Source organism: Heliangelus exortis, chromosome W, assembly GCF_036169615.1.
Source record: "Heliangelus exortis chromosome W, bHelExo1.hap1, whole genome shotgun sequence".
Lineage (NCBI taxonomy): Eukaryota > Metazoa > Chordata > Aves > Apodiformes > Trochilidae > Heliangelus > Heliangelus exortis.
In genome coordinates, this window is record NC_092453.1 from 3,521,478 (window position 1) to 3,548,354 (window position 26,877).

A 26,877-nucleotide genomic window follows, 5' to 3' on the forward strand; every position below is an offset into this window, starting at 1 on the left:
GAACCTTGCACTTGGCCTTGTTGAACCACATGGGCCCACTTCTCTAGCTTGTCCAGTTCCCTCTGGATGACATCTCATCCCTCTGGCACGCCAACCACACCCATCAGCTTAGTGTGATCAACAAACTTTCTGAGGATGCTCTTGATCCCACTGTCTATGTCACTGATGAAGCAGCACTGGTCCCAATACAGACCCCTGAGGGACACCACTTGTCACCCTTCTCCAACTGGACATTGGGCCATTGACTTCTATCCTCTGGATGTGACCATCCAGCCAATGCCTTATCCACCAAACAGTCCACCCATCAAATCTGTATCTTTCCAACTTAGAGAGAAGGATGCTGTGGGGGACTGTGTCAAAGGCCTTGCACAAGTCCAAATAGATCACATCCACTGCTCTTTCCTTGTCCCCTGATGTAGTCACTCCATTGTAGAGAGCCACTAGGTTGGTCAGGCAGGGCTTGTGCTTAGTAAAGCCATGCTGGCTGTCTTGAATCACCTCCCTATGCTCCATGTGCCTTAGCGTGTCTTCCAGGAGGATCTGTTCCATGATCTTCCCAGGCAGGTGAGGCTGACAGAGCAGTCGTTCCCAGGGTCTTTCTTTTTACCTTTTTTTTTAAAAACAGGTACAATATTTCCCTTTTTCCAGTCCCTAGGGGCTTCACCTAATTGCCATGAGCTTTCAAATATCATGAAGAGTGGCTTGGCAACTACATGAGCCAATTCCCTCAGGACTCTAGAATCTATCCCATCAGGTCACATATCAGAAAGTCTTATGTACTTGATTTTCATTGGTGTGGTGGTAGATAGTGTCCCTCATATTTGCTGTTTCACTTTCTTTTTTGGAGCATGTTTTTTTTAAGGCACAGTGCTCCTTGTTCTTGTACCTTCAAGTCCCTCATCATGGAGACTCATAATGAAGAAACATAGAAGGAGTTTGGAGAGAGAAGCCCTTCCCTTGAGAATGGAAACATAGACAGTAACATCTACTAAGAAATCCTGTGTCATTTTAAAAAGAAGTATGGAGCAGTGCTTTGTTGCTGGTACCCAAATGGTGTGTTGTTTTCCATTTGTGCTCTACCAGCTGATGATTGTCATAGTGTCACGGTTTAACACTGGCCCGGCAATTAAACTGAATGACAGATGCTCTCTATTAATCCCCCTCCCTGATAAAGGAAGGAGAGAGAATAAGGGAGAGAGACTTATGGGTTGGAAACTAAACTACACTACGCAACTTTAATGAAACATTAATAATAAATAGGAAAAATTACTAAATATATACAAATATAGAGGAAAATTGATACCACGTTCCTCCCTCCTTTCCCCCAATAACTCTCATGTCGCCACCAAGGCTGAAGGGCAGCCTTGGGAAAGTCCAGGCTGGACTCTTGGAGTCGGCAGCAGTTGGGAGCTGGAGGCAGGAACACACAGATAAGGGCTGGCACGGATCAGGACCACAGGCGGATGAATGGACGGAATCCTTCCAGGATGCTGAAGCAAAGAAGGACAGGCGAAGAAGGGGAAGCAGGAAAAGGGAAGAAAGGAAGGGGGTTTGACCCTTGTGATGCCTCAAATTTATACTGAGTATGACGTGTATGGGATGGAATACTCTGTTTGGTAAATTCTGGCATCTATCTTGTCTGTTCCTCCCCAAAGGAGGGTTTCAGGTGTGACCTTTTTACTCCTTTTCTCTTTCCGGAGGGCAAAATATTCCTCAGAGTTGAGCAGTGTCCTTGGTTATGCATACCAGTCTCTAGCAGTAACTATAAACATCGACTGTTATCCCTCCTAGAAGCAAACACTGTCTGAGAAACTTGCTGTTAATTTCAGCAAGTGCAGCAACTTACAAGAGACTTAGCTGAAAGCAAAAGTACAAGACAGAAAATCACCTTTATCCTGGCCCAAACCAGGACACACGGTTTAACACTGAGCTGGCAATTAAAGGAATGACAGATGCTCTCTATTAACCTCCCTTCCTTCTCAGAAAGGGAAAGGAGAGAGAATAAGGGAGAGAGACTTAGGGATAGCAAAGTGAGATACACAGCTTTACTGAAACAGTAGTGGTGAAAAGGAAAATTATTAAATATGTACCAGTAATGCTCACATCACCACTGAGGTTGCAGGGAAGGCCCTGGAAAAGTCCCAAACTGGGTTCCAGGAGTCAGCAGCAGACAGGAGCTGGATGCAGGAACACAAGGATTCAGGAATGTACTGATCAGGATCAAAGGCAGGCGAACAGATGGAATCCTAGGATCCCAGCCACGGACTAAGAAGAACTTGATCCGCATGATCCCTCAGATTTATGCCGAGTATGACACCTATGGGATGGAATGCTCTTTGGTCAATTTTAGTCTGCTATCACCTAAATAATAAAAAAGGAAAAATTATTAAATATATACAAATATACAGAAAAATGATACCACGTTCCTCCTCCCTTTCCCCCCAGTAATGCTTACATCACCACTGAGGCTGGAGGTCAGCCAGCCCTGGGAAAGTCCAGGCTGGGCTCCTGGAGTCAGCAGCAGCTGGGAGCTGGAGGCAGGAACACACAGATTCAGGCTGGCATCGATCAGGACCACAGGCAGACAAACAGATAGAATCCTCCCAGGATGCTGAAGCAAACAGGAAGAGGCAAAGAAGGGTGAAGAGGAAAGGCAAAGGGAGAAGGGGCTTGACCCTCATGATCCCTCAAGTTTATACCGAGTATGATGTGTATGGGATGGAATACTCTGATCAGTTTTGGTCATTTGTCTTGTCTGCTCCTCCCTAAAGGAGGGTTACAGGTGTGACCCCTTTACTCCCTTTCTCTCTCCAGAGCATAAGATGTTTCTCAGAACTGAGCAGTGGCCTTGGTTCTGCATACCATTCTCTTGCTGTAACTATAAACATGGAGCCTTATCAGTCCTAGAAGCAGACACTGACTGAGGAACATGCTATTAATTTCAGCAAGTACAGCTATTAACAAGAGAGTTAACTGAAAGTAAATTGTTTCTATCCTGGCTCAAACCGGGACATCATCTGGTCTTGTCCATCTGTACTGATGCAGTATTAGTAATTCAGTATAATGCCAGTGTAAGTATGCAGGAACAAAACAGAAGAATCCTTCTGAAAAGCTAATAATCAAGTAATAGGCACAGAGATCAAATTCCTAATGAATGTCATCTGGGTGCTATCTATTTTCCCTGGGTGATCCTCCTTTCCCTGCTATTGTTTGAGAATTACTGCCTAATATTAGAGTCCTTTTAACCATCAAAACCTGCATATTGCAGGGAACATTATCTGCAGTTATCTTCCTGTCTCTCTCTACTGGACAAAATGAATACAACACAGCCAAATAGATTTCAGAGAGCTGGAGAAAGCAAATGACCAGGTATGAACTTTTACTCAAACTGTACTTTGAGTAAAAACTCTATTTACTCAAACTGTACTTTGCAAACAAACTGTTTGCAATATTTTTACTTCAACTTGATTGTTTTTGAAGAATTGGTTGGAGAATATTTTGTAAACTTGTAAGGTTTTTATTGAAATGTAATTTTTAGTTTAGATTATGCATGTTGTGAAGAGCAGATAAAAGCCACAATTTCTTTAATAGGTGGAGAGCGGAAGACATAATGTTTAGAGAACTTAATCCCAAATACTTATGGTTATCTAGTTTAAAAGCACCCCCCAACACATATAAATAATTGTTTTATGAGTAGAGCCACAGTTTATTAAAACCAGGACTAACAAGATGAGCAGTATTCTGTTAATGATTGCAACTAAGTGCAAAGCATGCTTGTGTTGTGGTTTAACCCCAGCTAGCAGCTAAGCACCAGCTAGCCACTTACTCCTTGCCCATACAAAGGGCTAAACTATAGCAGTTGCTCTGTAACCCAATGAACCCTCCCCATCTGAGAAGGAGAATCAGGAAAAGGAGAGGAGACCTTGTGGGTTAAAATGAAAACAAATGTAATGAAACTGCAAAACTAATATTAATACTCACGCAAACATAAAGTACACAAAGTTATATTCAGCCCAATGTATAGAAGTCACAATTAGCAGGAAAGCCATCCTCAGGAGCAGGATGATGAACAAGACCCTCCAGGGAAGGTGACCCTTGAGAGGAGGAGGAAGAACCTCCTTTTCTCAGTAAACTTCCCCCTTTATAATGTGTGATTTTTATAGTAGGGGGTACACCTGTTTAGTTGGCTTGACTACACCTTGATTCAGCTGCCCTGGCTTTTTCCCCTCCTAGCTGACTTGAACCTGGTAGTGGCCTGCATATCATGGTTGGCCTATGACAAAAAAAAACAGGGTACCACCTGATGGGATGGGGGAGAGAATCAGAAGAGTAAAAGGGAGAAAACTCGTGGGTTGAGATACAGACAGTTTAAACAGGTAAAGCAAAAGCTGTGCACACAAGCAAAGCAAAACAAGGAATTCATTCACTGCTTCCCATTGGCAGGCAAGTGTTCAGCCATCTCCAGGAAAGCAGGGCTCCATCAGCTATAACAGTTACTTGGGAAGGCAAATACCATCACTCTGAATGTTTGCCCCCTTCATTTTTCTTTGAGCTTTATATGCTGAGCATGACATATGGTATGGAATATCCCTTTGATCAGTTGGGGTCAGCTGTCCCAGCTGTGTTCCCTCCCAACTTCTTGTGTACCCCTAGTCTACTCACTAGTGGAGTGGTATGAGGAGCAGAAAAGGCCTTGACTCTATGTAAGCACTGCTCAGCAATAACAAAAACATCCCTATATTATCAACACTGATTTCAGCACAAATACAAAACAATTTTCTCTATAGCAGCTGGTATGGGGCTAACTCTATCCCAGCCCAAACCAGCCCCTTCTCCCTCCCCCCCCCCTTACTCCACACCATTTCCTTCATGCTCCAGTCCCATACTATCCATTACATTCTCATTAACCCCCACCCCTCTTCCCATCCTTTACAGATATCGTTCCCTTAGTCTATGGACCACCCTTGTAAAATATCCACAAAATGTCTTCCAAGTTCGTTTAGTCCATGACTTTGGGATCCATCTGTCATGGTGGTCTCTCAGGACAGGAGAGGTGGTGTGTTGCATGGAGTTTCTGGGCACCAAAGCCAGCTCAGGTCAGGTGTGGTCACTGCTGCACTTGCACTGCTTCTTGTAGGGCTTTTCCTCCATTACTGGAGAATCATTTGAGTGGTTCCTGCTATAGTAATTACTATAACATGCAACTCAAATCATGGGTTACAGCAATTTAAAGGTATATCCATTACAATCTCCACCCCTGTCCCCTTTGGACCAGACCACAGGATTTAATATTGCCCCTGCTCTGGCTTGGACTTATCCATAGACTTCAGTCCCTTAGGGGTGTATCTGCTCCAAGTGGAGTCTTACCCATAAGCCACAGTCTCTCCAGGGGTATACCTACAGTGTCATAGACATCCACAGCCAGTTACTTTGAGGTGCACCTACTCCAACATGACGTTGCACATGGCTGCAGTCCTTCCAGGGGAGCACCTCATCTATTGCGAGCTTATTCACAGCCACACACTTTGAGGTGCTTCAACATGACCTCATGCACAGACACAGATTCTTCAAGGTATACCTTCTCCAGGATGGACTTATCCTTAGGCCACAATCCCTTCAGAGGTATACCTGAATTGGCACAATGTCCCGGTTTGGGCCAGGATAGAGCTAATGTCCTGTCATGTAATTTTGCTTTGACCTAACTCTCTTGTAAATAGCTGTACTTGCTGAAATTAATAGCATGTTCCTCAGTCAGTGTCTGCTTCTAGGACTGATAAGGCTCCATGTTTATAGTTACAGCAAGAGAATGGTATGCAGAACCAAGGCCACTGCTCAGTTCTGAGAAACATCTTATGCTCTGGAGAGAGAAAGGGAGTAAAGGGGTCACACCTGTAACCCTCCTTTAGGGAGGAGCAGACAAGACAAATGACCAAAACTGATCAGAGTATTCCATCCCATACACATCATACTCGGTATAAACTTGAGGGATCATGAGGGTCAAGCCCCTTCTCCCTTTGCCTTTCCTCTTCACCCTTCTTTGCCTCTTCCTGTTTGCTTCAGCATCCTGGGAGGATTCTATCTGTTTGTCTGCCTGTGGTCCTGATCGATGCCAGCCTGAATCTGTGTGTTCCTGCCTCCAGCTCCCAGCTGCTGCTGACTCCAGGAGCCCAGCCTGGACTTTCCCAGGGCTGGCTGACCTCCAGCCTCAGTGGTGATGTAAGCATTACTGGGGGGAAAGGGAGGAGGAATGTAGTATCATTTTTCTGTATATTTATATATATTTAATAATTTTTCCTTTTTTATCATTACTGTTGCATTAAAGCTGTGTAGTTTAGTTTCCAACCTGTAAGTCTCTCTCCCTTATTCTCTGCTTTTGTTATCGGGGGGGGGGAGGGTGATGGGTGATTAATAGAGAATCTGTCATTCATGTAATTGCCAGCCCAGTGTTAAACCATGACAGATTTATGCTCATCCCATTTTTTCATTTTGCTCTACAAACTCACTTAGGATTGACCATAAGATGCCTCTTGCTGTATTCTGTTTCGATTCAGTCTTATAGGAGGGCATTTCCTCTTAATGGCTGGCATGTGGCCTCCTTCCCCTATTTGAGAAAAATGGGGTAGATGCAGTTTCTCAGCTGTTTCCTTTACAGCTGAGACCCAGACTCAATGAGGAGCAGTGACAGCATCTTCATATTCTCGTGCTTTTTTAATCACATCACCCACCTTTGCTGCATAGGCTTAGTGCATGGTATTTGATAAGGCTCTACAATCTCATCATTGGTATAGATCACATCTCAAACAGCCAGTTCTTTCAGATTCCTGATAGCTTTTTGAAGCGTTGCTGCTCTGACCTGTGGGCAGTCTATTTCCTCTTTATAGGGATATCTCTCCGTTACAGCTGACAAGAGTCATCTCCATAGGCTGGTGGTCCGATTCCTGCTCAGCGAAGCCATCTGGGTATCCTCCCACTGAAGTTGGAATTCAAACCATTCAGGCAAATTAATCCACATTTGAACCCAGACTTGAGCTAATTAGCTTAAGCCACATTGGGCACCATAAATCTGTCACGGTTTAACTCTAGGATGGCAGTTAAATGAATGACAGATGCTCTCTATTAATCCCCCTCCCTGATAAAGAAGGGAGAGAGAATAAGGGAGACTTACAAGTTGCTTATAGGTGCATGTATCAATAGTACAAGAGGTAATGGATTTAAACTGGAAGAGGGTAGATTTAGGTTAGATATTAGGAAGACATTCTTTCCTGTGAGAGTGTTGAGACACTGGCACAGGTTGCCCAGGGAGGTTATGGCTGCCCCCTCCCTGGAAGTATTCAAGGCCAGGATGGATGGGGCTTTGAGCAACCTGGTCTTTGTCATGATGCATTGCCCCTGGGCTAGGAGGAGGTGATCCTTGAATATTTACCCTCTTTTTTTGGCTCCTCTCCCCTCCAGGGTTTTATCACATGATACCCTACTCCTGAAGAGGTCAAAGTCTGCTCTCCTGAAGTCCAAGCCAGTGAGCTTGCTTCATACCCTCCTTTTTGCCCTAAGGATCCTGAATTCCACCATTTTGTGATCACTACAGCCAAGGGTGCCCTTAAGCTTTGTGTTGTCCACCAGCCCATCCTTGTTGGTGAGAACAAGCTCCAGCATAGCACCTTTTCTTGTTGGTTTCTCTACCACTTGGAGAAGGAAACTGTTGTCAGTGTATTCCAGGAACTTCCTGGATTGCTAGTACCTTGCTGTGTTGTCCCTCCAGCAGATGTTGGGGTGTTTGAAATCTCCCATGAGGACCAGGGCCTGTGAACATGAAGCTACTCCTATCTGCCTAGGCTTTATCTGCTTGGTCTGTAGCAGACCCCACTATGAAATCTCCTTCCCTTGTCTCCCCTTTAACCCTGACTCATAAGCTCTTGGCCAGCTCCTCATCCATCCCTAGGAGGAGCTCCATGTGCTCTAGCTGTTCATTGATGTAGAGGGCAACACCATCTCTTTTCCCCTGCCTGTCCTTCTTAAGGGACAGGCATATACCCAACCATTTACATGCTCCAGTTGTAGGATCATAACCCTGCAGGCATGCACACATTTGTAACTCCTCTTGTTTGTTTCCCATTCTATGTGTAATTGCATACAGGCATTTATCTTGGGCCCCCATTGAAGCAGCCTTACTGGTTGGGATTACATTCTCCCGCATTTAAGGTGCTCTCCTGCTGGCCTGTGATCCTTTCCCAGGGCAGCTGATACTGGCACTGCCCTCCAAGTGTTAGCAGTGGGATGGATTGAGGGTCCCCTTCCCTGGCAACTCCAGTTTAAAGCCCTGTTTACTAAATTGGCAAGCCTATGGCCAAAGATGTTCTTCCCTTTCCCTGAGATGGACCTGATAAGCCCATAGGAGACCAGGTTTCTTGAAGTGAATCCCATGGTCTAAGTAGTTTAAACCCTGTCTGTGACACCACTCCTTTAACTATTTATTGATTTTCACAATAAGATTCACCCTTTGAAGCCCCTTCTCTTTGACTGGGAAAATTGTTGAAAAGACTACCTGTTCTGAGTCCTTCACTGCCATTCTCAGGGCTCTGCAATCCCACTTGATGGTCTCCTAATTGTGCCTGGCTGTGTCACTGGTACTCAAGTGAAACAGCAGGAGTGTATAATAGTTGGTGGGATATACAAGTTTTGGTAGTCTTTCAGTAACATCCATTATGCAATTCCCTGGTAAGTAGCAGACCTCTTTAGAGGTCTCATGATAGAGCTCGAATGATCTGCTACATAACCTTCCCTGGCACCAAGATCAGACTCCTAGGCCATATCCTCCTTCTTGCCCTTTTTGTAAATGGGCATCACATTTGCCACTTCCAATCTACTAGGACCTCTCCGGTTTTCCAAGATTCCTGGTAGATGATGGAAGTTGGCTTGATGAGCACATCTGCCAGCTCCCTCCAGTACCTTTGTGTGTATCCCATCTGGCCCCATATACTTGTGGGAGTCTAAGTGGTGCAGCAGGTCAGTACCTATCTCCTCTTGGAGTATTGGGGCTTAATTTTGCTCCCTGTCTTCCAGCTCAGGGTGTTAGGGACCCAGCAAACAACTGGTCCTACTACCAAAGACTGAGGCAAAGAAGGCATTAAATATCTCAGCCTTATCCTCATCCCTCATGACTATGTTTCCCCCTGCATCCAATAAAGGATAGAGGTTCTCCTTAGTCCTAGTTTTGTTGCTAATATATTTGTAGAAACATTTCTTGTTGTTTTTGACAGGCTGCAGCCTGATTGATTTCAAGTTCTAATTTTCTCCCTGCATACCCTCATTATATCTTTGTAGTCCTCCTGAGTGGCCTGCCCCTTTTTCCAGAGGCCATAAACTCTCCTTTTCTCCCTGAGTTGAAACCAGATCTGTCTATTCAGACAGTTCAGTCTTCTTACCTGTCTGCTTGTCTTTTGGCACATGGGGATGTCCTACTCCAGAGGCTATAAGACTTTGTTTCTGAAAAATGCCCAGCCTTTCTGAGCTCCTTTGCCCTTCAGGATTGCCTCCCAAGGGACTCAACCAGTCTCTGAAACAGGTCAAAGTCTGCCCTCTGGAAGTCCAAGGTGGCAGTTCTGCTGACCCTCTTCCTTACTTCTCCAAGAAGAGAGAACTTAATCATTTCGTGGTTATTCTGCCCAAGATGGCCTCTACCTGTCACATCCTCCACAAGTCCATCTCTTTTAACAAACAGCAGGTTCAGCAGAACACCTTTCATAGTTGTCTCACTCACCATTTGTGTCAGAAAGTTACCCTCCAAACACTCTAAGAACCTCCGGGACTGCTCCCTCTCTGTTGTATTATGTTTCCAGCAGACATCTAGGAAGTTTAGGTCCCTGATGAGAACAAGGGCAAGTGATTGATAGATTTCTCTCAGATGTCTATAGAATATTTTATCTGTCTCTTCATCCTGGTTGGGTAGCTGAAGTCCAAAAAGGCCAGCAAAACTGTTTAGAGACAGAGTTTTGAGCCTTTAAACAGCAAAGGTATTTATTTTTGGATCCGGGGAACTCCCAGCTCGTGCTGGACAAAGAGTTCCGCCCCCCAAGGGAAAGGGTTAGGGTATTTATACAGTTACAGGGGAGGTACATACATATTCATAAGTTTGCAACATATAATTATAATATTCATGACAGGCGGAGTCTGGGCGGAGTCCTCTTCTGGGAGATGTCGGGGGGGTCTTTGAATGAAGTAAGAAATCTTTCTCAAAACTTGGACTCTTTATCTCTCTTGTTTTCGATGACTTCATCCTCTTGTTACAGAGCAAAATTGGACCCTTGCGATAATTTTTCCCTTATCTGCTGGTTGTGGCATTTTTATCTTGTCTTTGTGCAGGTGTTCGCATTCTTTTGGTGCCTAGTTAGCCTTGGCAGTGCCTTGTTTTGAGAACAAGACCTACACTTTTACAGAAGTTAATCCCTTTGCTGCTTAGTTGGCCTTGGCAGTGTCTTGTTTTTAAAAGCAAGATCTTTACTTACAAGACAGAAGATGTTCACACTGCTTTAGTGGAAAGTTACAGGAATTAATCCCGTCAGGAGTTAACCCTGTCAGGGTCTTTCTCTGTTTCATAGCCTATAACAGACTCTGCTTTGTTGGCCTCCCCCCTGATTCTTACCCATAAACACTCAACCCTATAGTCACCATCGTTAGTGACTGGCTTATTTCTAGCAAGCCTGGTTTTGTGCCCTTCCCCCTTTAAATCTAGTTTAAAGCTCTCTCAATGAGCCCTGCTACCTCTCTCACCAGGATCCTCTTCCTCCTTTGAGACAGGTGCACTGCATCTGTTTCCAGCAGGCCTGATGTCATGTAAATCAACCCATGGTCAAAGAACCCAAAGTCCTGATGGTAACACCAGGCTCAGATCCAGGTATTGATCTGCTGACTCATTGAAACCTGCAACTGGAGGGCTAGAGGAGAACACTACTTGTGCTCCTGATCCTTTAACCAGTCATCCTAAGGCCCTGAACTCTCTCTTCATTGCTCTTGGAATTCTTGTTGTTGATTCATCACTGCCTACTTGAAAGATCAATAGTAATAGTAATTTGAGGGTTTTACTAGGGAAGGAAGCTTTCTCTGAACATCTTTAACTTGGGCCCTTGGGAGGCAGTAAACCTTCCTAAGAAATGGGTCTAGTCTGTGTATTTGGCCTTCTGTTCTCTTCAGAAGTGAGTCACCTATGACAGTGGCCTGTCTTCTTTACTGGAGTTTTTTTGATGTGGGGTGTAGTCCAACTTAACCTTGGTGAAACCTCCAAGCTATGTAAATCATCATCTTTGTCAAAATTCAATTCCCCTTGCAGAGCATTGTACTTATTTTGCAAGGGCAACTGGGAATTTATGGTAGTTGCTGAGGAGACCCTCTTGCTGAGCCGTACAGGAACTTGTTGCCATTTCCTCCTATACTCTAAGTCACCACGTTGGATGATAAGAGGATAGGGAGTTTTCTGTATCATGAGCCCTGTCATCCTGTTGGGTTTGTTTCTGGGATGGTAGGTTGTGGCTCCAGTAGTCTATCTCTCTTTCACATTACCTGATGCTCTTCAACCTATATGCCTCCTCCCATAGCTCCATCTCTAGGTGGAGTAGTTCCTCCACCTGGGCACAACTCCCACAGGCATGCTCATTGCTACCATCCTATAATGGTATTTGAGTAGGGCACACCCTGCAGCCATACACCTGGGTGGCAGCATTTTCCCAGGAGAGCTCAGTCTGGGAATCTGCATCAGTCCTAATGTGTGCAGAGCTGAGGGATGCCATGGTTTTCTGCAGGGTGAATACCATCATTCCCCAGCCAAGCTTCAGTGCCCTCCCTAGAGAAACTGCCACACCACGTTCCGTTTGCCTGCTGTGGTTGTTAGTGCTCCCTAGTTCGCTTTTTATAGGCTATGGTGTAGCTCTGCTTTACAAAATTCTCATCAGAGCAGCCTGTTTGTGTGTGTGTTGGATGAGCAGAAAGCCCCAGTCCATTGTATTTTCTTGGTCCTCAGGAATGAGACTTGTCTACTGCATAAATAAAAAAGAGGAGGGATCAGAAAGCCTTGGGCATCCTTTCATATCAAAACAATAAGCTATTTGACTACCTGTACTCAAAGCAGATAAGAGAAGACTACATTGAGACTCTGGCCAGCAAGGGATGTCTCCGTTGCTTTATTTCATGTTTAGATCTACTTGCAGTTTGGAACAAAGAAAATGTAGCAGTTGGAATTTTGTTCCTAACATCCTAAAGCAGCCTGTGGAGGTGCTTCTATATTGTCATAGCCGCCAAATCTTCCTAATATCAAAATTATCTGAAAACTAATTCTTGAGTAAATGTCTGCCTGCATAATCCTGAGCATCTAATTAAGGTAAAGCTTGTTTTAGCCAAGTATATTGGAATCTCCTTTGCACTTGCCCTGCAACAGAGCAGATTATTACATGCCTACAAAGCAGGTTTAAAGTAGTAGTAGATGATGTAACTTTAGTAATGCAAAGTAGATTCATTAATTATACTTGGGCTGCTTTGGTAGTATGTAGTTAAAGTAAAAATCTGAGCTGGGAACCATACATGCTAGTATTCACTTCCTTCTAGACTGAATGACCAGTCATTTTGTTTCTTGGAATAACCATATTCATAATCTGTTTTCCCTGAGTTAGGTGTACGGAGGATTGGTGACACTGTCTTAAGACTATGTTTGGCATAGGAGCACATTGAAATATTTCCTGAAAAACATGAAACATGTTACATACATTGGTCCAACATATGATTCCAGAAAACTTGTTTCTCTAGTTTGAAACTTTGATTTCTTTCCTCTGAAGTAATTTGCTATTGTGAAAATAATTATTAATAACTATATGTTTTAGAAAGTTATTATTACTTAATGTCCTCTAGTAGAAAGAATAAAAATTGTTGCAAAGGCCACCGCTCTAATACAAGTATTCAAATTTCCAGTGGCAAGAGTAACCTGGAATAGGTTTCCCAACAGTTGTCCAGATATTAAATCATAGAATCATAGAATCATAGAATTGGCTGGGTTGGAAGGGACCTCAGAGATCATCAAGTCCAACCCTTGACCCACCGCTGCGGTTGCTAGACTATGGCACTAAGTGCCACATCCAGTCTCTTTTTAAATATCTCCAGGGACGGAGAGTCGACCACTTCACTGGGCAGCCCATTCCCATTCCAATTCCAATTATTTCCTTTCCATTTCCCTTCATATCAAAACAACATAAAACTATAGAATGGGGAGTGTGATCCAGGAAATAAACTAAATTATGTTAGTAAATGCGGGCCAGAAGCTTGTTATGTTTGTTTACTTCACCCTGAGTCCTGGTTTTTTTTGGTCTAGAATTGTCTACGAGCCATTCATTCATTTGGGGTTCTGTTACAAAGAACAGCAGGAGAAGGCCTAATAAAAAGTATAGTGTTTTTCAAAGGGAATAATGTTACTTAGGAGTACATAATATCTGAACAAACAGGCAATTAACAGCATATAACTCTGTATATTATGCAGTGGCATTAAATATACCTATTAGTATGCATATAGAGCAGATACAGACCTGCAGCCTGTGGAGGACCCCATGCCTGAGCAGGTAGCTGTGCCTGAAGAAGGCTATGACTGTGGGAAGCTGGTACTCGAACTGCCTATTCCTGAAGAAGTGCACCTTATGGGGAGGTCTCATGTCAGAGGAGTTTGTGAAGGACCGTCTCCCGTGGGAGGGACACCATGCTGAAGCAGGAGAAGGCTATAAGGAGCCAGCCCTTCTCTGAGGAAGGAGAAGCAGAAAGCAATGCGTGATGAACTGATTGCAACCCCCGTTCCCCTGCACCACTCAGGAGGTGGAGGTACAGAAATTGGGAGAAAAGTAATTTGGGCCTAGAAAGAAGGGGAGGGGTGGGGGAAGGTGTTTCTAAGATCTGTTTTTCTTATTTTACTGCTCTGTTTTGATTGGTGACAAATTTAAATTGAATTTTTTACCAAGTCTGTTTTTACTATGACCATAAGTGGTGCATCCTCCCTGTCCTTGTCTTAACCCATGAACTTTTAGTTGAATTTTATCCTCCCCATCCCACAGTGGGGGGAGGAGAGAGTGAGTGACCATGTGATTCTTTGTTGCGGGCTGGGCTTAAACCGCAACAACATTACAAGGATGAGACAATGATAGGTTTTAGTGCCTCTTCTGAGGTGGTGGATGCCTTGTATTTTACTTTTTTTGCATATCCAAAATATGAAATAAAACCAAGTGAAAGCATACACAGGAATTGACAGTGAAAAGATGAGCAATATTTTCCTTCAGTCCTCTTTCAGAGCATGCGAGAATGCTTATTGATCAAATTAATATATGTCACAGATGGGAAGATTCAGCTAGCAACTGAATTGCAATTGCACATCTCATGGGCTTGTGAGTCTTGAAGAGGAAGCTGCCTGTTTGGCCAAGTAAATGGGAAAAAACAGATATAGGGAATAGTAATCCTTGCTACATAGTCTAATCTACCTTGGTATAGTGAATGATCTATTTAAACTCTCAGCAGATAGCAAATAACCAAATCATAGAGTAGTCAACCTCCTGGAAGTATGATGCTAGTTAAAGAGTTATTTTCCTTCCCATTTTACTGAAAAGGGTATGGATAGATTTTGGGAGGAGTTATTTTGATTGAAAAAAATGGACATCTCTGGTATAGTACCCATCTGCTTCCTTTGAATTATTCTGCCAAGTGAGAAAAAAGAGGATTTGCAGAAAGGGATTGGGTTGTTGTTGCAGGGGTCAAGACTGAAGGCATTATTTCTAGATACTTTAAATGTCTTTTGAACCACTTAAAGTATATAAAAAAAATAAATCAGTAGTCCTCTATGCAAGGTCCCTGACTGCAGTATTTCAATTTATTTTGACAGTAGTAAAAGTTACAGGCACAGTTTGCAGTTTAAAGATTTTTCTCATCACAACAGAGGCTAGATTATAGAACTGAATTCTGTTCTGTTTCTGCCTTTCTTATTGTGATACAGAGAATTACTTCAAATACTAGCAAATCTCTTGTTTTGAGTATTTTGGGCAACACTGAAAACTAATTTATATGTAATCTTGTCTCTCTTGTCTCTGTCTTACTGTATAAGTGCACTGTGATAACACATTAGGCAGGTGACAATGGTATGATGTAATAATCCAATATGTTGCTGAATTGAATTTGAAATTAATCTGATCAAGCAATTTTTAACCATTATTGATAATATCAACAACTGTGGTGATAGAGGAATTATTCTTGTTCAACTTTTCTGGCAAAGGGCAAGCACCCGTTCTATCTTTACCTGGATCTGTTTTGGAGTTCCTGTGAACTCCTGGTTTTTTTCTTCGGAGATCTTGGAATGTTCTTTCTTTTTACTCCCAGTTATTTTTATCTGTTATGATAAAAGTTTAAAGAGTAGAGAAAGAGAACCTTTCCTTATCACAAAAGGTAGACCTGTAGGCATGAGACCTGCATTAAAAAGGAGATTTAGTACAAGAACAATATATAGTTAGAGATAAGTAAAATCAGCAAACAACCTTGAGTCATAAAATTAGTCAGCAATGAACTTTGTCTTGTGGGTTTGGTTTCACATTAATCAGCAAGCCTAACCTTCCTAAAGGAAGCCTAGAGAGGACACGGAGGACATGTAGAGCCTCGGAGGGATACAGAGAAATTGTCCGAGCAGACAGGGCTCAGGTTAGCTAAAGTTCTGATAGGATTCAGACTGGCCAGGGACATCAAGGACAAATGGAAAAGCTTCTTACTGGTATGTCAGTGATAAAAGGAAGACTAGGGAAAATGTGGGCCCTATACAGAATGAAACGGGAGACCGGGTTACCCAGGATATGGAGAAGGTTGAGGTACTCAATGACTTTTTTTCCTCAATCTTCACTGGCAAGTACTCGGGCCATACCGCCCATGTCAAAAAAGGCAAAGGCAGGGACTATGAGAAAGAAGAACCATGCATGGTAGGGATAGATCAGCTTTGAGAGCAATTAAGGAACCTGAGGGTGCACAAGTCCATGGGACCTAAAAAGATATGCACCCATGTGTTTTGAAGAAACTGGCAGATGAAGTTGCAAAGCAGCTTTCCATCATTTGAAAAGTCATGGCAGTCTGGTGAAGTTCCCACTGACTGGAAAAGGGGAAACAACCCCCATTATCCCCATTTTCAAAAACAGAAAAAAAGAAGTCCTGGCGAACTACAGGTCAGTCAGTCTCACCTCTGTGCCTGGCAAGATGATGGAGCAGATCCTCCTGGAAACTGTGCTAAGTCCCATGGAAAATAAGTAGGTGATTTGTGACAGCCAACATGGCTTCAGTAAGGGCAAATAACAGCTGACCAATTTGGTGGCCTTTTATGACGGGGCTATAACTTTGGTGGATCAGGGAAGAGCAACTGATGTCATCTACCTGGACCTGTGCAAAACATTCAACACTGTCCTGCACGACATCCTTGTCTCTAAATTGGAGGGACATGAACTTGACAGGTGGACTGCTCAGTTGATAAGGAATTGTCTGGATGGTCACATTTAAAGATTATTGGTCAACAGCTTGATGTCCAAGTGGAGACCAGTGATGAGTGGCATTACTCAAGGGTCTGTATTAAAATCAGCGCTGTTTAACGTCTTTGTTAGTGACATGGATGGTAGGATTGAGAGCACCCTCAGCAAGTTTGCTGACAACACTGAGCTGTGTGGTATGGTCAACATGCCAGAGGGAAGGGAAGTCATCCAGAGGGACCTTGACAGGCTTGAGAGGTGGGCCTGTGCCATCCTCATGAAGGTCAATAAGGCCAAGTGCAAGGTCCTGCACCTGGGTCAGGGCAATCCCAAACACAAATACATGTCAAGCGGAGAATGGATTGAGAACAGCACAGAGGAGAAGGACTTGGGGGTACTTGTTGATGAAAAGTTCAACATGAGCTGACAATGTGCACTTGCACTCCAGAAAGCTAACTGTATCCTGAGCTGCATCAAAAAAAGAGTGACCAGCCAGGTCAAGGGAGGTGATTCTGCTCCTCTATTCTGCTCTTGTGAGACCCCACCTGGAGTATTTTTTTCAGGTCTGGAGCCCCCAACACAGGAAGGACATGGAAGTATTAGAACAAGTCCAGAGGAGGGTCATGAAGATGATCAGAGAGCTGGAGCACCTCCCCCACACGGATGGGCTGAGAGAGTTGGGGTTGTTCAGCCTGTAGAAGAGAAGGCTCTGGGGAGACCAAGGAAGCTGGGGAGGGACCTTTTCCAAGGGTGTGTAGTGATAAGACAAGGGGTAATGATTTTAAGCTGAAAGAGGGTAGATTTAGGTTAGACATTTGGAAGAAATTCTTTAGTGTGAGGGTGGTGAGACACTGGCACAGGTTGCCCAGAGGAGTTGTGGCTGCCCCCTCCCTGAACTGTTCAAGGCCAGGTTGTATGGGGCTTTGAGCAACCTCGTCTAGCAGGAGTTGTCCCTGTCCATACAGGGGGGGTTGGAACTGGATGATCTTTAAAGTTCTTTCCAACCCAAATCATTTCATGGTTCTATGATAAAGAAGTATTAAGCATACTTCCACAAGTACAACATCTACCAACTTATCACAAATGCTAATAGTTGTAGTATAGGTAGGTTATCAGAAGCTGAAGCCCAAAAATAAGTGGCAGAATGCAGGGATCTGGAGGGGAGAGAGTTACTTCATTATTGCATGAAAACAGCACTGGCAGCTAGAGTAACTTGCGATCCTTTAGGTTTTTGTCTTCGGTCCATTTGTTTTTTTTTTTTTCTGGCAGCACACTTTAAAAGTGAAATAAATGGGAACAAGTACAAACCCACCACATTTTCTCTTTCAAAGGATGGTTGTGTTTCTTGTCAGTGAAAGTTTGAAATGCTATCTTTTAATTGAATTGCTTTTTTTGCTTGTTGAGGTCCTCAGTCTAACAGCTTAGGTACTCTAAAACCTGATCTTGGAGGCCAAACTATGTTGAATTCCATTAACTTGCTTAATAATTCTAAATGACAAATTAAATTGTGTTTAGTTGTATAATTTGTCCTCCTTTCTTAGACTGTTTTTCTTAATTTACCATGGAAATATTGCTTCCTTGATTGTGCAGTTCCATTTTTTCCTGTTCTTCCCTGCCTTTCCAAACTTTTCACTATCTCAGTCTGTGTTATCTGGAAAGTTTTGATTTTCTGAATGTGAGACACAAATTTAAAAAAAAGAAAAATCTTATATAGCATTTTACTGTTCAACCCTACGTATTTTAATTGAGGCTTGGGTAACATGTTACATACTAAAATACTATCTGGAATTCGATTAATAGTCATAATAACTGTAGCTTATTCAAGTTCTGTCTGCCGCATTTTAGAGGTAAATATTCCTATGAATTTCTTGGCTCTGGCAAGGAAGAATGTTATGCTTTGCTCATTCAAGGACAATTAGTGTGTGGTTTTAGAGGAAGGGATGGGCTCCTAAATCACTTCTTTAAGAAAATCGCTTATTAATCTTACCTCATTGTTTGAGGAGCAGCTGTGTGTTCTGAATGTGCTAGCATTAGCTTAGTCAGTAGAAGAATGTACATTAGGCTCCCCCACCCACACAAACCTACCCCTGTACCTATTCCAAGTGCTTTCTCTTCATGCAGCTCCCAGAAATTGGGTCCTGGGAATATACATAATTTTTGTTTGAAGTATCAGTTATTTGTATTTTATGAATACAAAAGGAGATGCAAGTGACTTGAACTCAGTTTTCTGTGCCTTTGAAAATCTGTTTTTCTTACATGAAACCTATTCATTCTGCATTGTATGTCTGGAAAGAGGTGGTGCATGCCTAATATGGATGAGTACTAGCATGGCAAGTCTGATCAGCCAGTTTTGAAAATGGAGTGCACTAGCCTGTTGCGTGAGACGAATCTCGCCGTGGGCGCGAGCTCGGTTCGCGAGCAGAGTCAATCGAGCTAGTGTTGGTTTGGATTAGTATCAGAGAGCTAACTTCGGTCCGCCTGGCTCTGGAACCTCTTCCGGAACCACCCCCTGCCGAACCCGGGCATGCGCCCCTGGGCCAGCCCCAACTGGGCACAGGCGGGGCGAGCACCGTCCGGGCCCACCACCCGGCAAGTCCCGGCACCCGCTGCCTACACTAGCCAAGACTTCTGCATATTGATTTGATTTCATCAACTAATAATTGGAACAGGCGGAAGCAAATTAGGATCTAGCCTAGCCAACTGTATGAAAAAATTGTGAACCACGGGAATCTGCTTTCATACAATAGTTCCCACCAAGCCGCTCTTATCATCTCCTCCCCTCCTCAACCAGACAGGGGAGAGAAAAATATAACAAAAGGCTTGTGGATCAAAATAAGGACAGGGAGTTCACTCAGCAATTACTGTCATAGGCAAAACAGACTCAGCTTGGGGAAATTAATTTATTTCCAATCAAAACCAGAGTAGGATAATGAGAAATAAAAGCATATCTAAACCCACCTTTCTCCGCCACTTCCTTCTTCCCAGGTTCAGCTTCACTCTTACCTTCTCTAATTCCTTCCGTTTGTGAGCTGTAAGCATTGTTTTCATAGCATTCTAGATCACAATTTGAGGATCACTGTGTTAGAGGTAGAGCTCTTTTTTTATATATATCTCTTATTTACACCAAGATTTTCCTACTTTGTTTAGCTCAAGGGATAGCAGTGAAACTTTGAGGGACCCTTGAAGCCATGTTCATGGGCAGCATGTTTTGTTCACTACCTCCACCTTCAGACAGTAGAAGCTGCTGCAGTCTGCATCTGTCTTAAAACAGATCTTATATGGCTGTTGGGCAGGAGAAGGCAATTTGCTGCATTATTTGCTGATTGAATGTCCTTTCCTTCTCTTCAGGGAAGAGTAGTTTGGATGGATGTATCCCATCCATAGTCAGCAATGACCTCTGCTTGGACCACAATGTTAAGTAGTTGATTTGAGCAGCAGAGATGTGATACAGAACTATGATGTCATTTGCTTTGAGGGGTTAGTGGAGGCCTTTGTCTAATGAATGTAATTAGTTGAACAGTTCTTAGACTGGAAGGTTTGGACTGCTGAAGGAGGTCCTGGAAGAATTTTTTCTTTAAATGCAGCTGTTGAATTCATAGTGTTGGGACAAATAAATCTTGTGGTTCGAGACACTAGTGCTGGCACCATTACAGCATGCATGTTCTTAGACATGCACCAGCAGTAGTGAACTTTCAAGTTGTCAAGTGTGCGCATAGAATTATTTCTTGCTACTTCCACTCTCTTACATGCAGAAGTCTCAAAATATCAAACCCAGACAATTACCTTTATGAATGTGAGTCGTGAAATCTGTGTGGTTGTTTGCAACTTATCCCTCTGTTTGGGTATAGTGATAACACCAAATTTATTCTAGATGACAATGTTATAAATCATATGCTATTTTATACCCTGTGTGTGAACATCTTATGTGCTGCTTGTGTTAATTAATCTTTCCCCCCTTATTACCTTTATGTCAACGTGTTTAAGGTACTATGGTTTAATATTTTCCATTTTAAATCAGTGTTTTCTCTGGTTTACAAATAGATGGTTAAACATTAGTTTCACGCTAAGTGGTGGCATGCAAAGTTTTGACTTCGTAATAATTTCAAAGTGTGTTGTTGATCTGTTTTTAGAATGTTCCTATGTTCAGAAGAATTGAATGTAGGATAGTACTTTGACATCTTAAAGGAAAACTACTTCTTAAAAGACAAAATTTGAATGAGGTAAACATGGTTTAGACTTTTGCTTGTCTTGCAGGGGGGGGAATCCAACCACGATCTAAGTTATGAAAAAATAGCTAATGGGCACAGTTAGAAAACTACTTCGTTTGGTAAGCAAGATGAAGCAGAGGTATTTTTCACTTTACACAGTCATTATGTGTTTGCCAAGTAATGTAGTAGTCTGAATAAATCTTAGCTGGCAGGTCTGCAAGTTAATTTAACTGACTGTTAAAGATAGAGGGTATGATTATGATTGCCAACTTGAAATTATGTAGGAGGAGGTTACCCACATAGGTCTTGTTCACTGAAGACTCCCCAACTCTCAGAACAAACCCTTCCATTTTTTTTCTCTACAAGTAATGTCATCTGCTGGTCTCTTCTGGGAATGTTAAACAGCTCTTGAGGGTTTTTTAAACAGTATAAAGATGATTCTTGTAAACTATTTGCAAAAAGGTCAGTAGATCAATATTAAGGAACATTTTTGTTTTCCAAATACAGTTGTTAACACATTTCCTAATTTATGATGTGTGCATAGTAGATGAGGTATTATTTGAGGCTCTCAAATGGTACATGGCAGAAAACTATTCAAAGGCACTGTTTTTTAAGCTTTAGGATATTTCTGTAACCTAGTTCTGACAGTTTTGTATTTTCTTTAAAGGATAAACAATACCCAGTGCTGATATCTGGTTGCATTTAAATAAAAAAATTCAATTGTAATTGTGAATATAAAGTTTTAATCATTAGAATTCTTGATAGAAAAGATATGTTTTTGATATATGCAATGTAGGCTTGGATTTTTTTAATAAATTTTGTTAAATTACAATTATTGTATGTATAAGAATAGCCTACTATTTTTTGATCTGGTAATGTGATTTTTTTTAATGTAATGTTATTGGCTTTATTTAATAGGCAGTTCAGTTTACTGAGAAAGAATTATTCACCAAAAAATTGTTTTGGCTAAATTGCTGTATTATTAACTGAGTCACAAAGGGATGCAGCTTGAATGAGAGGGGGGGTGTTTATTTTCACTTTTTTTGTGTGCACAAGAACATTTTAGAAATTTGAATTCTAAACTACTGAGAGAAAAGAATCCAGTGATCCAAGACTTTAGTTTTAATTGCTACTTATAGTTAATTTAAAATGTATATCATACTTTTTTTTTCCTTAAGCCACAACACCATAAAATCTGCACATAAATTTTCTTCCCCTTCCCCCCAGCATTTAATATGTCTGCTTGTTGTGATTAGGTTTTGTTTGGTTTGGTCAGTATCTCAGAGTACATCTTTAGACTTGGGTAGATTGAGGAAGATGCTTTGTTACTCAGGGTGACAATAGAAGGTAAGGACCCCAAAATCCTTTGGCTTCATTGCCATTTAGTATTACTCTATCTCCTCTAGTGAGGCACACTCTCCATAAATAATGAGTCACTGTTTCTCCTGGCTGTTGTCCATAGCTATCTTTTAATTTTGACATCTGCAGAGGATCCCAAGGATCCCTTTTAATTGCAGTTCTCCTCTGACCACCTTGCGGCTCTTCTGATACCTCAGTTTTAATTATGGGCCTCATTTTTAACTCTAAATCCTCTCCCTCTTCAAGAACTGGAGGTTCAGTTATTACAGGGGGGGAAGCAGTAGCAACTGCAACCAGCATCAGAGAAGCAGTAAGAGTAACACCTGTAGCAGGCATAGCAGTAGCGCTTGCCACAACAGGCACTGTGCTTATTACATAAGGAGTAGCAGCCACAACAGTATTTACCACAGCAGAAGGGGAGACAACAACAGGAAGAGTAATCTCAATAGAACTTCCAGGAGTATCCATAGCAGCATTTGCAGTGGGAACAGCAGTAGCAATACTTGCTGTTTGGGGAGAAGCCAGAGTTGGAAGAGGATGCCATTCTTCCTCCGTATAATCATCCTCCTCTTCAGGACTGGCTTTTAAACGCAGTCCTAACACATTACAGATTATAATACCTTTTTCTTTTGTATTTTTTAACGATCCTCTGGTTTTATCTATTTTAGCTTGGATGCTTTTCCAATATTATGCCTCCATAGATATCCTATTGAGCTTGTTACTTGTTTTTCAAGACTGTCTGCCATCATGATTCTGGCAGGGTCCTATATCACCCTGCTCGCTGCACCAATCTTCCTTAATAGGACACAATAGCACATGAGATGTATATGTATAAAACAGAATTTATTGTAAATAATGAAAGATCTTAAAAGCTAGATTAAAAAGGTATAAATTGGATTATATGAGTGTTAGGATATTAGGGTAGCAGAACAAGGTATTCGGATAACAAGAAGATATCTTAACAATAAAATATAAAAATAATCAAATATCTGGATAACTGTTAGACAAAGCTAATTGTTTGAGTGCTAGCAAATTACTTGTTGATAGGCTTAATATTAGTTCTAGAACAATGATTACAGTAAGGGTCCTATAGACTTATTCATATGTAGAGATTTGATACTTCTTACCCTTCAGTGGCTATGGCTGGGTATCCCTTTTCCTCCTCATCAAGGAGCAATCACTCAAGCAGGAATCCCTGCTGGAGGGAGAAGGTCCAGCACATCTTCTAGGGAAAGTGTACAGGATTCTCTCTGATCAAGAGATGGGACTAGCCTTTTATAGAATAAAGTGATTGGATGCTGTCATTTAACAATTTAGCCATACCTCCAACATCTTCTATTGGAGAACAAAAGGCAAACAAAGGAAAAGCTAAGGAAGCATTTTCCCTCATGCAAATGTTTACGTTTATCTCTGTTCTTGTTTGGTCTTTGTTCAGCCTATCTGGAGCCAAACTGAGCTCCGTGTTTTTCAACACAGGGGAGCAGCTGGCACCACAGATACCAATTTGGTTAGTACTTCCAAGATTGTTACCATTTAAGAGTTTGCTATGCCCTTTGCTTTCTGTGGAAACTCTTCAATTCGAAGCTAAGGGCAGTGGAGCTGAGACACAGAGTGTGCATCTTAAAGACAAAGAGTAACTAAATCATAAAGGGAAGCTGAGGTAGGCCCACTGAGGCAGAGTGTCCTGCTACAGGCTTTTCCTCAGCTCATATATGAGAGTTTTATGTATGCTTCATAAGAAAATGATATTAAAAGTAATAGTAATATTCCATACATTTTCATTGAGACCACCAATACAGCCTTCACTTACTAGGAATTAACCTGAAACAGAGCTGGCTAAGTTTTAACTGTTACGGTCTGAAGTAACATTAAATTTATTTTGGTTTTGGATCTGCAAGAACAAAGTCTAATCTTCAAAGGGTCAGGTGCAAGCACAGACTTTAATTTGATAATTGACACAAGCAAAATGATAGAACCCCATGAAAGTATGGGGGATATGTTGACAGGCAAAAGAGGGAGAGGGGAAAAGAAGATATAAGAAAGAGAGAGAGAGAGAGAAGAGGGAGAGAGAAAGAGTAAGAAAGTGGGAAGAAAGAATGAGAGAGAGAGTCAGAGTCACCACCAGGGGTCCAGCTGTCCAGCGAGTTTCTTCAAGATGGCATGCTAATCCTGGACAGGGTCCGATGCGAGATGGTGGTAGGTCAAGAGGCGACAAAGCAGCTACAGCATGGACAGCCATATATACCCCCAAGTTCCTTTTGTTCAGCTGTCAGTCCGCTGCCGCAGAAGCCAGGTTCATTAGCACCAGAACAACCAAGGTGTCTCCCGAACAGCCATCAGGTCTTATCTCTTTCCAGGCACCACTCCCCACTCCATTCCAGCCACCTTAGCCAGGTACGTTAGCATAAGTACAATCAAGGTGGCTTCCTCCACCCTGGCCAGGGTAATTGTGCCGGGGGGGGGGGGGGGGGGGGGGGGCTTCTGACCCAGTCCTCTCAGCATTGAAGGCTGGCCCTCAGAAAAGGGGTGTAGTCTCCACCCAGTCATTAGTTCTTATCTCTTTATGGGGTCACCCTCTGCTCTGGCCAGGCCAGGTACATTAGCATCTTCCTCCACCCTAGCTGGGGCTATTCACTTTAAAATTGTCCTTTTTGAGGCAATTTCCAATGAGTGAGATCAGCAGACTCTCACATTAACAAAGCCTCTTTTCTTGAGAGGGTACTCATGGGAGCATGAGGGAAAGGCAGAAGGAGGAGCTCATTATTCAAGGGGCAATTCCTCTCCCCTTCTCTGTATAAGTGTTGAGTGGAGGCAAGAGCAAGAATGCCACACATGCCTGTGCTTCTTCATCCTCCTCCCTTTCCTCTATGTGCACTCTACAGCTTATTGCCTCTTCAGCTTCAACTCTACTTTAATTGGCAAACATCCTCTTGCAAAATCGAGGTTAGTATGTGAGTATGACCTTCCTCAGAGATAGAGTACTGAAGCTGAATGTAATCCAAACAGTCATGCTGGATGCCCAACCTGCTGTAAAATGTACAGCATAAACAAATGAAAAAAAAAACATTTTCCTATTTGTTTCCTGTAGTTTGAAGAGCTTTTTAAAAACAATTGAAAATATGATGGTTTGGACTAGAGCTATGTAAATATTTCTTTTTTCCACTTTATTTTCATGTTATACTGCTTCCTATAGCACACATTTCTTATATTTCAGGAATACTAAATCAGTTTTGGACTTTGAGGGAGTGTGGGTTTATAATATTTCCATTAAAAATAGTCAGTCTATAGCACCTTACTTGTAGTATCCATTCCAGATTTTATATGCAGTCTGTTCAAGTTTAATACTGAGACATCATATGAAAATTTTTTTATTGCTCTGTATCTATACCTCTGACTTAATGCTTGAGCCAAAAATTAATGTCATGTTTACATAAAATCCAAAAGAAACACACAAATTCTGCAGTGATAAAATATTAAGATCCAAACCTGGGTCTTCATGTTTGAAAACAAAGATGAGTTTAGGTCTGATCTTCAGAGAACAGAGTTTGAGACCTTGGTTTAACAGAGTGTTTTGTTGAGTAGTGGCTGAAGTGACCATCATTCTTATGGTATACCATACTTTCTTAGCATATAAGAAAACCCATCTCTTTTGCCTTGTGCATTATCATGCCAAGTGTAAATGCAGACTTTTGAAACAGTGCATGCATCTCATTGAGTACTGGGATTGTTTAGTTTAGAGAAGAGAAGGCTGAGGGGATACCTTATGCTCTCTACAACTACCTGAAAGGAGGTTGTAGTGAGGTGGGGGTTGGCCTCTTCTCCCCAGTAAATAACAATTGCCAAGAGGAAATGGCCTGAAGTTGTGCCAGGGGAGGTTTAGACTAGATATTAGCAAGAATTTTTCTATTGAAAGAGTAGTCAAGCACTGGAATGGGCTGTCCAGAGAGGTGGTGGAGTCACTGTCCCTGGAAGTATTCAAAAAATGTGTAGACATGGTACTTCAGGATATACTCTAGTGGCCATGGTGTTATTTTCTGGGTTAACGAGTGGACTCTGTGATCTTAGAGGGTTTTTTCCAACCATGACATTTCTCTGATTCTGTGATTATCAATCTGATATCCTGTGTATTGGTAACTGCAGCAGTTTCTATCTCTAAAGAGCTACACAAACATAGCTGCTCTATCAGCTGATAGCCTGAGGAAGTTGGGGTTGTTCAGCCTGGCACAGAGGAGACTCCAAGTTGACCTTATAGTGGCTTTCCATTATCTGAAAGGGGCCTACAAGAAAGCTGGGGTAGGACTTTTTGCACAGGTGTGTAGCAAGAGGACAAGGGGCAATGGTTTAAAACTTGAAGAGGAAATACTTTACTATGAGAATGGTAAGACACTAGAACAGGTTGCCCAGGGAAGTTGTGGATGTCCCCTCCCTGGAAGCGTTCAAGGCGAGATTGGATGGGGTCTTGAGGAATCTGATCTAGTGATAGGTGTCCCTGCCCATGGCAGGGGTGTTGGAACTAAATGATCTTTAAGGTCCCTTTCAACCCTGTCCATTCTATGATTCTACCAGATTGCTTCACTTGAAGGTGGGTGTCACAATTTAAGTCTGGGCCGGCTATTAAATGAATGACATATGCTCTCTGTTAACCCCTCTCCCTTGCCAGAAGCCAACCCAAACCAGGACAGTGAGCTTTAGCATCAGCTCATTGGTGGGAGAGGTTAAAGCAAAGAGGCTAAGTAACTGGTGTCAGTGAATCGGTGGCAGAGTTGAAATTAGGACCTGGGATCATGCCACTAGAATGTACTACT

The 26,877-nt window shown here is 42.4% G+C and overlaps 1 protein-coding gene across 1 annotated transcript in view; it reads left to right on the forward strand.

The window, feature by feature from the left end:
• Positions 1 to 26,877, forward strand: part of LOC139789139 (zinc finger SWIM domain-containing protein 6-like) — a 109,695-nt gene that overhangs the window by 40,132 nt on the left and 42,686 nt on the right. The window lies entirely within an intron of this gene.